This window comes from Muntiacus reevesi, chromosome 3 (assembly GCF_963930625.1).
Source record: "Muntiacus reevesi chromosome 3, mMunRee1.1, whole genome shotgun sequence".
Lineage (NCBI taxonomy): Eukaryota > Metazoa > Chordata > Mammalia > Artiodactyla > Cervidae > Muntiacus > Muntiacus reevesi.
In genome coordinates, this window is record NC_089251.1 from 270,396,735 (window position 1) to 270,407,571 (window position 10,837).

Consider the following 10,837-nt stretch of genomic DNA (forward strand, 5'->3'; position numbering starts at 1 on the left):
AACGATCCCTCCAAACCCTACTGAGTTCCTAATCCTCATACGTCCACACTCTCTATGAACTGTTCTTTCACTTGTGGTGTCTCCTTAGCTCCCAAAATGATGTTAACGACATTGTCAGGAAGGGAGATTCTTTCCCTCTCACAACCTGGATAAGTTTGTGCTCAGGAGGCTGACCACTGAAGTTTCTAGTTCTAGCTCCCGCCAGACAATGCCCACCCACGCAGGAATGTGATTAACTGCGTGTTCTGGAAAAGGTTTTTCCTTCATTGTTACTTTTCCTTTTATAATGTCCTCTCAAAACTATTAGAAAATGAAAAATCTAAGCTAAGAGTGGAAGATTAATTTTAACTGGCCTATTTCTAAAAAATTGTTTTAAAATTTATGGGTAACAGTTAAAATAAAGTCTTATTTAAAATTATTAATGTATTTCAGAAATGTTCTTATACGTGTCACCCCATGAATAGAACAGTTGACTTGGAGAGCTTGGGTGGGGAGGGAGAGGCTGACGGAATTAAGTTATTTTTTACATAGTTATATTAGCAAAACAAACAACTTTTAGTGCTTGCAAAAAGCTCTAACATCTGTGCCAACAGCTACTGTCATTTACAATAACTAGAATAGGACTCAGGTTATCTCAAAGATACCTTCACTGCAAAAACCATCTGGCACAAGTCCTGTAATATAGTTCAAAAAACAGACAGACGGTAATAAACATTTCTACAGAGTATCTTTGGTAATTCAACACGTCAAATAATAAAACACCTAGTTGAATCCTGAATCTTTTAGTTTTATCATCTCTACATACAAAATTCATTGACTATATATTTATGTTGAAGTTGGATAAAACATATTACAGTTTACAAATAACTATATAGTTATAAACTTATATACACTTTCAGATATAAAAATAAGTTATTTTGTCAAGTTACTTACATTTTCAGTTAAAGGAAGGCTATCTGTTCTTTTAGTGAGATTCTGAAGTTGAGCATAATACCAGTCTTTTTCCTTTTCTTCTTTGTCAAGGTCAGCAAGAAGCAATGATCTGTTTTTCAAAAAAAAGTTAAGTTTACACAATGCTAATATGGAGCACATAACAGCAACTCTCATAAGCTATAACTGTAATGTTTTCTATTTAAAGTAATATAATAAATAAGTGAGAATTTTACTAATTTTAGATTTCTGAAGGTGGGACTTAGATTACAGTCATTAAAATTTGAATATTAAAAGTTTTAAACTTTTTCAGCTAAATAAGATGGCAACCATTCTTACTAGAATATTTACATTTCAACCAAATGCTTTCTTCACATTTAGAGTCTGCGAATTTGATGTTGGTATACAGTTAAAAGTATAGATTTAATAAAACTCAAATATAAGAATAAAAAGTATAATAAAGGAGCAAAGAAAAGCAGTAATTATGCAAAAAATAAATTTAGAGTATAGGGAACTATTGCACGTAGCTTTCAGCTTCTTATTAGTCAAAATAAGAAATATATTATCACTGTGTGGTAACAGGAGGTTGTTCTGAGGGAGAGAGACATTTTCTTAGGCTTGAAATCTGAAGATGAACTTGTTACATAATTTCTGACAACCCAATCGATGATGTCCTCAATAACAACCTATATCAATATTCTATATCAATACTCCGTATCTGATCAATATAAACATAAATGCAAAATAAAGGGTTAAGAGGAAAAAATCAGTAGGTACAAGAAGTATATATGATCTATGTCCTTTTTTGTGACTCCTTCCCTAAGCGACCACTATTATTCTCTTATATTTATTTCCAGAGACATTCTATAAAAATGAAAGAATATATGTGTACATATGTACATGTACATTTTAAAACATAAATAATAGCATATTATTATCTGTGCTGTCTTATAACTTTTTACCACTTAAAAGTCTATCTTGGAGATCATTCTTGTACCAGAATATAAAAAGGTCCTATGTGGTTTTTTGCTAGCTGCAAAGATATTTATGAATCCATAAAAGAATAAATAATAACTGGTTCTATGTTAGAGGGCATTTAGGGTCTTTCTAATCTTTTGCTATTATAAACAGTGCTTCATTGAATATACTTATATATAACTTCATTGTACAAATATGCAAGCATGTGTAGATGACAAATTCCTAGGATATGTAAACTTTTAACTTACTGTCCTTACTAGATATTGTACCAATTTATGCTTCTGCCACCTTTGACAATATAAATGCTTCATCAAACCTTTTAGATTCTTTTACATTTCTAGGGTTTAAAAAATGGTATATCATTATGGACTTCCTTGTTTTCAGCCACACTGCACAGCTTGTGGGATCTTAGTTTCCAGACCATGGATGGAACCCCAGCTCATGGCATTAGAAGTGCGGAGTCCTAACCACTGGACCAAAAGGGAATTCCCTATCACTATGGGTTTGTTTGTTGTTGTTTTTTTTTTTTCACTATGGTTTTAATTTGATTTCTTTTAGTATAGGTAAGTGTAAGCATTTTTCCAAGTTTAAAACCCATTTTTATTTCCTTTTCTGTGACTTTTTCTTATTTATAGGACCTCTTCTGTATTAAGAATGATAGTACTCTGTCAGCTATAAATATATTTTCTCAGTGAATCACTTGAATATGAGGATATTTTTTATTACAGCTTCTGGGCTTCACTCTTACCGAGTCATTCCCCACTCTGACTCTGTTATTAATACTTTAAAATTCTATTTGATTGTATTTTCTTGATGAATAAGTATGCATGTATGTGGAAGGTTCTACTCTTGCTAAACTTTCCATTCTTTACTGAGAAGCAACTTAAAAAATAAGAATAAGCCTTCACTTTTTGCTGCGGCAACCTCAGTAGTGGGGGAATTCATGGGAAGAAGCCAGCTCCTGGTTACGATGTGCCAACCTGGGGCAGAGGTGCTGACCAATGAGAAGCTGCCCTCTCCCTTCCATTTTTGACAACAGGAGCAGGAGAAAGCAGTGCAGAAATCCTGAACCCCTTCCACAGGCTGGGTATTACCACTAGCAAAAACATGAGATCTGATCCTATTTTTTTAATGATCCCTGGTGAGCACCTGCAGGACCCACCAGGACCAAGGCAAGGGAACAAGGGACAGAGGGAGATGCTATTTCTTCTGATTAATCTTCAATAAATTGGCCTATTTAATCAATTAATCAAGATCTGGTGCTAAAAGTGCTCAAATGAATAAGCTAATTTTAGTGATGGTACTGGAGTGAGAAAAACGTTAAGGAGAATAGGGCCAAGTTGTTGCTATCAAGTTTTAAGACTGAACTCTGGCAAAATACTCTTGGGAAGCCAAAGTCAAGAGCCAACATGGTAACAAGTGGCTAACTGATAGGAACTGATCTTATAACTCAAATCACTGTATTTAAGGCTCAAAACTGAAACAAGGCACAGACTCAGAAGCTGGTGGGTCTTTGTTGTTTAGCATATTGAAGGCGTATTTAGTGACTGTCAACAGTCTTCTTTAAAATGTAAATGTTAGCTAGGAAGTTAGACATAAACAAGGGGAGGCCTGGCTGAAAGGGATGCAAACTGATCTCTGACCTCCATCCCAGACACACCCATGAGAGCTCACAGATGCTACAAAATAACCACAGAGACTTTTCAACACATGGGCCCTGGGCACACAGTGGACAGAAAACCACCATAGGGACTTCTCCAAGTAACTTTAGGCAGTTAGGGGACCATTAAGGGCTCATGAATATTCTACATCTAATTATAAGATGGCATTAGGCGAAGACACATGGGAAGGCATAAACAACACAGCCTGCTGTTATATAACTTGAAACTGTCAATCGGCCTTGAATGTTTGACCATTTGCATTCCTCTCATTGATTGGTGGCGGGTACAAGCCCTACTCTGCACCAGGCATGTCCAAAAGGAGGAGACTGGACACATAAAAGAGGACCAAGAGGGATCCACAGGGAAGATGAGGAGGGCTCCTTTGGGAGTATCTTACTAATAAAAGGTCTGTCCGCTTGAGCTGAACTGAGCTGTAACTTGCCTGATGTTCTATACCTTTTGGTCCATTGCTCCAAATTTTTGCTGCAATGAGACAAGAACCAAGGAAGATAAATACACTGATCTGACATAAATTTCATGTCTTCTTAGTCCTCTAGCTAACTCAGGATCATCTAGAAGAACATGGCACATGTATCAGGCATTTAAATATTTGTTAAAAAGTATTACTGGCTAATGTGACAATAACTATTTGGGTGTATCAGACAAAAGTACTAAGGAGTTTTTAAAAAATATCTAATTTCATCCTCACAACATCTTTTAACTGGAAAACTGAGGTTCAAAAAGGTCATGGAGCTTCCCTGGCTGCAGAGCGGTTAAGAATCCTCCTGCCAGCGCAGGGACTCAGGTCTGACCCCTGGTCCTGGAAGATCCCACATGCCCAGAGGGTAACTAAGCCCACGCGTCACAACCACTGAAGCCTGTGCTCCCTAGAGCCCATGTGGCAGAACAAGACCCCATTCTCTGCAACTAGAGAAAGCACCTGTGCAGCAAGGAATACCCAACACAGTCAAAAACAAAAATAAATTAAGAAAAAAAAAAGGGTATGCATCTGGGCTTGAGTTCTGGCTTGAGTGTTTTCTAACACTTACGTCACTTAAACTTACTGTATCTATAGGTAATACAGAGAACAAGGAAAAAAAGATACAGAGATAGTTCTCTGACTTAAGGGATGTCTAGAAAGAAAGAACAGAAAAACAGAGGGGGTAAAATCATCAAAGAAATAACAGAATTTTCAAAAGTTGAAGAAAATAAATTTCCAGATCAAAAGGGCACAGTGAGTAGTATCCAGTATGATGAATCAAGAAAACACATATCAAGGTACTCTAAAAACTTCAGAAAAATGACTTCCTGCAAAGGAACGTGAATTAAGACTGATATGCAATTTCTCATCAGTGACACTGATTATAAAGAAGGAAAATGAGTTTGAGCCTAGACCTAGCCAAACTATCATTCAAGTACAAGAGCAAAACACAGATTTTGTCCCATAAACAAGGGCTAAATCTACCTTCAAACAACGGTGGGAGCCAGGAGGACACAGGGTATTGACAACTACATACACACACACTCTTTGTGAATAAAATTAGGCCTTTATCACATAAAGCAAAGTAAGTTCTTAGGAAAACTGGCATGCTCACATGCCTCTTGACAGAGTTCAAAGGGGACAAAGCGATGGAAGAATGTACACTCCAATTAGCTTCTGGTTTTTCAGGACACTGTTTCCTAGACTCTCAGAAAGAGTCCTGGTTCAAGATATGAAACAGAGATTCACTGAAACTCAAGAGATTAAAGAAAGCTTAACACTATTTCTGGCCCATGATTATTGTTATTTTTAGAGATGTACACATCTAAAACCAGAGAGAAAGTAGTAAAAGGTCTTTTGCCTCTCAATGAGATATGCTGGGTATTTTCCATATGTTAATATCCATTGTTCATAACTCCACAAGGTAGAACCATATTCCTATTTTACAGAAGGAAATGACACAAAAATTTAAAGACTTGACCAAGATCCCAGAGAATTTATACATTTGGACATTTATGCAAATTAACATTTATACATTTGAGTATTTCTTGAAAGTCTAATAGAACTTTTAGGAATATCAATATAATATGGTATTAATCATGCAAAAGGAATTTATAATCTCATAGGACGTACAAAAATACTTGACCAAGTGCTTGGTAACTATATATTCTGATACTTGTAGTGTGATGATTTTAACTTCAAGAAGAAAAGAATTAACACACTAGCTCTTAGAAAGGAGAACTGATTCTCTATCAGGCAACATTTTTTTAAGAAACCAAAACTGATAAATTGCTTCATTTGTGACTCCTTGAAATAGGTCTTTAATAATGGAAACCAGTCACCTTATACTAAATCTGGTAGTCATTTAATTCATTTGAAAAGATAACCAAAAAGTCAATCAAAACGCATTACATATTTTAGCCACTGTGATTATGCATACTATTCGTACATTATTCACTGTACAGAGCATCTGAGCACTGGAGTCCCAAGAAGCTGCCTCCTTCACGTTTTCAGGTGTAAGGTAAGGACGCCCAGTAATTCATCACTCTGAGACAATGAATGGAAAATGCTCTCTAAGTGCTGCTTGTGATCCTCCAACACACGCTTCATAACTCCTATTCTGTATTGCCACAAAACGACAAAATCTAGCAAAAATTGGAGCATAAAAGTTTACTACTTAATGAAGAAATGTTACCTCTCTTTTTCAAGTTCTTCTAAATAACCGGTATTTTCTCTGCTTCCATTTACAAACCCTCTTCATGGAAATGAACCCATAGGAACGGGACTGCACTCTCCTGAGCGACTAGATACAGATCCTTCTCGGCTTCCGTAAGAATGGAGGGACATTTTTGGACCGTAGTTTCACTCCAGGGAAATTACTGCTATCTAAGTTAAGTTCTAAATAAAATACAGACAAGTTTTTAATAAAACAACTGCTTTAAGTGATCTAAAATATTGCTAATGTATTATATTATCTTTTAATAATGAAACCTTAGGTTCACATTTAGCCCTCAAATTTTAAACCATTTTATAATTGAAATACATTATATATATATCACATAAAGTATGCAGGAGTACTAAATTATTGCAGTTATTGAGCAGCAGATCTATACAGGGACAGAAGAAATCCTTATCTCAAATGCTGATGACCAGAAAAATTCACTGACTACTGGTTCTAAAACAGAAACGTCCTGAAAAAAAAAAAAAAAAAAAAAAAAACACCAGGTCAAAGCACTTATAAAAGGGTACATTTGTGGTGGTGACCATCTTGCAATATACACAAATATTGGGTCATTAAAAAATAAAACGTGTTCACCTTTTGGTTTAGAGGCCTGCAACTATAGATTTCTATCAGAGAAAGCCACAAATGTATATGAGTGAATGAACAATTATTTATGAACAGAATAGCTAAACTTTCCCTCCAAGATAGCTTGAGTCAGTCTGGTGGGGAAAAAGTATGTTAAAGAAAAATTAGACAGAATGTGCTTTCTTAGATTCCTACTAAGTAATAATATATTTGGGGATCCAAAAGTAATTTCTCTGCCCATCTTCAATTACAATTAAAACTTACTGATTTGACATTTGAATTTTTAAGTGATAAAACAAGAAAGACATTCTTTTAAAATTCTATTTAAAATGGCTTAAAATCAGTGTTGTGTGTATATAAGTGCAAAGATAAAGCACTTCTATTCTGAATGGAACAAAGAAGGGCACTGACTCCTTCAAATGAAGCAATGGGTCCAGTCTATAGCATAAAGCTTAATAAAGGCCTACTTAATGACTGGCAAAAGAGCAATGCGTTTTAGAAAGAGCTGAAAATTGTCAAGAAAGGTATCTAAAATAGTTTATTTAAAGGCAGTTAAATGTTATAACTGAAAAAATGACAAGCAAATAGACTTTTTACGTATTTGTACTTTAAAAATTACATCCTAATGCATGAGGCTAAGAAAATCCAACACCAACATTCTAATCAAGAGAAGCTGTATTTGGACACACACACCTAAAGCTGACAACTGGAGCTTAAAAAAATTACTTTAAAACACTTTTTAAAAATTTACCTTTAAGACGCTCTAATAAATCAATCTGTCCAGAAGAAGCCATAGCTTCATCTTCAATACTTCCTTGTAGTTGTTTAAGTACTTCCTGTAAAAAAGAACACAGTATCTCAATATGACGAAATTCTAAATGACTTTTTGAAGATATGATTTTAACTTTCTTGGCATTTAGGTCTGCTGGGGGAAAAAAGTTATTTCAGATCTATCTGAAAACATATAAAATGCAAAGTACTTTACATATATTACCTATTACTAATTATAAATAATAAATTACAGCCCAACAACAACAGTGATACTTTGTGGTGATGGTGATTACAAATAGTCTCCATACAGTATACACGGAATAGTTAAGATATTTGTAACTTCTGAAATAACATAACAAGGTGGATTACTCTCATTTTTCAGACAGACCAACTGAGACTCAAAAGATTTGCTGAAGACAGAAAAACTAAGCTTGTACCAACATGGCCATGAAAGACAGCAAATTAACACATTTAACACCCCAATAAATACCAAGCAGTTATATACTAAATTTATATACATTCTACTACATTGATTTATACTCAGCAGTTAAGTGACTGTATGCTGTCTCCTGACTTTTGGTCCATTGCTTCCTTTCCCATCTAAAGCCTTCTCTCAACAAATTTTTGTCAGAGGAGGTCAAAAACTTTCACTTTCTACTAGTTTTTCTGTATATTCCTTAACAATAATTTATACATATTTTTACATTTTACATATTCTGAGGCATCCCACTCTAGTTCACAGCAAAATCTTTGCTGGCCAAGTAGGATTCCAAATGCAAAACAATGTATTTGAACAGTTACAATCCTATAGCTATGGGCAGTGTTCCTCTATGTGAAAAAGGATCCATAAATAGATTGAAAAGAAAATCTGTCAAAAAGAGTAAATATAGTAAAGACTATGTCAGTGGTTTACCTTGATAGTGACATTAGAAGCATTAAGAAAAGAATTCCTATGTTAACAATAAGAAATAGCCTGTGACCTTAATGATCTGACCTTCAAATAAAGACCATGTTGGAAGTTAAAAGGCTTAGACAAGTAGATGTGGGAACGTGGAGGTGACTGTTATTTATAGTCAGAAATTGTGTCAGTGTATCACAACTGTGGGATAGGAAATAAATTTGCACAGGGATGTCTTTCTTGAATGAATGTAGATTACTATAAACATCAGGACACAATTCTCTTCCACAAAGTTTGAGAATTACCACTGAAAACTACCTGCAGTTTTCAGGATCCTGGGTCTCCTTCCATCCACTGCAGCTTGTAATTCAAAGATCTTTTAATCTTATCCTATTTCTTACAATTCGCAGGCTCACAATTCAACAGCTACCTTTCTCAAGGAAAGCTACCTTTCTCAAGTGGTATGCATTCTAGGCTTAATATCTCTTATTAGCCATCTCTTCTCTATTTTTATGTCATTATCCTGACTATTGACCCCACCAAAACTACTAAAATAATCTCCTAAATGGTCCTACCTTGCATAGAACTAACAGATTAATAAGACTTTTAAAGCACAGCTCTGATCAGGTCTTTCTTTATAGATGATCCTTCTCTACAGCCTATCATCAAGGTGTTAACAGTGAGTATTCTATAGAAGTTGGGATTACAAGCAATTTTTGTTTTTGGTTTCCTCATTTTAAAACAACAGATATTATCAAAACAAATACTGTTTTCAGAAAAAGTACAAGCATTTAAGAATTCAAAAGCAACAATTAAAAGAAATCCCTGTATATGTCATAGGACATATACTTAATTTTTGAAAATTATATGTCATAGTATATATGTCATAGGACATATACTTAATTTTTGAAAATTAATGGCACATTATTGGTTTTTAAAAAACATATTAAAAAGAAGGAAAAATTAAAATAACACCAACAACAGAAATGAAAAGGCGATGTACAACAATAAAGGATTAAATAAATTTATGGCATTAGCCGAACAACGGCATATTATACATCTGTGAAAATACTATAAAATACTTAATGACATGAAATGATAGCTATATTAAATTAAAAAGCATGCTGCAAAATATGATCCCATTGAATGCATGCTTGCATAAAATGCAGAGAGAAAAATATACACATTATCAAAGGTTACCAACATTAAAAAAATGTTTTTAAATGGGTGAGCTTGATCTCTTTCTGTCTGTATTTCCTAAATTTTAAAGATAGTGAATATACATAACTTGTAAGTTTTAAGTTTCTGTGCATATGGCTAGAAGTCTATTGATAAAAGCAATAACCATAAAGTAAATAAAATTATGGAAATTTATAAAGTTTAGAAAATTAAAATTTCAAAGCATCTATCTTGGAAAAGCTACTTATTCCAATGTGTTCTCTTAAATTATTCTTGTAAATTCTGAGTTATGAATCTCAAAAATACGCAGTTAATTTATAGATCCAGTTACTTTGTCTCAAGATGACACCACCCAGCATGACTACATTACTATTTTCTTGTGAACAGTTTGTGTCTATTCCATAATAAAAATTAAGCTCATTTCTTTTCTGTTTTACTGAGACAGAACATACATGTGAAAAGCACGCCAATCTTAAATTTCTTATATAATCCAAGTATCCATGTAATTGCCACCCAGGGAAGACACAAAACATTTCCAGTATCACAGAAGGTTCCCTTTTGCCCCTTATCAATCAGTATTCATTCTCCAGAAGTAATCAGTACTCTGATTTTTGTTATCAGTTAGTTGGCCTCCTTGTGAATTGCATATAAATGAAATTATACAGTATACAGCCTTTTGTGTCTCGTGGTTTTTGCTCATCAAAATCTCTATGACACTCATCCATGCTGTTGTATGTATCAGTTATTTAATACTGTGTAGTTGTCCACTGTATGAATAGATCTGCACTGATACATCCCTTATCCTTTTGATGGGCATTTGGGTTGTTGCCAGTTTGGAGGCTATTGTGAAGAATGCTACTATGTACGTTCTTGCACTTATCTCCAGGTGGACACACGTACTCACTTCTCTTGAATATATATCTGGAGGTTTAAACCCTGAGTCACAGTGATTAAAAGAAACTGCTGAGTGGTTTTTCAAAGTGTTTGTGCCATTTTATACTCCTACCAGCAAGGTTTAAGTTTGAGTCTTCTTAATTATAGGTTCCAATTCTCTGTTGAGATTTTCTGACTCTTTATCCACTTAATCCATCATTTTTATCAAAACATTTAAAATAATTATGTTAAAATCCTTG

At 34.3% G+C, this 10,837-nt stretch overlaps 1 pseudogene; it reads right to left on the bottom strand.

Moving 5' to 3' along the window:
* The window catches only part of LOC136164263 (adenomatous polyposis coli protein-like), a 44,828-nt pseudogene extending 37,157 nt beyond the window's left edge, over nucleotides 1-7,671 (bottom strand).
* Nucleotides 7,672-10,837: the final 3,166 nt, after the last annotated feature.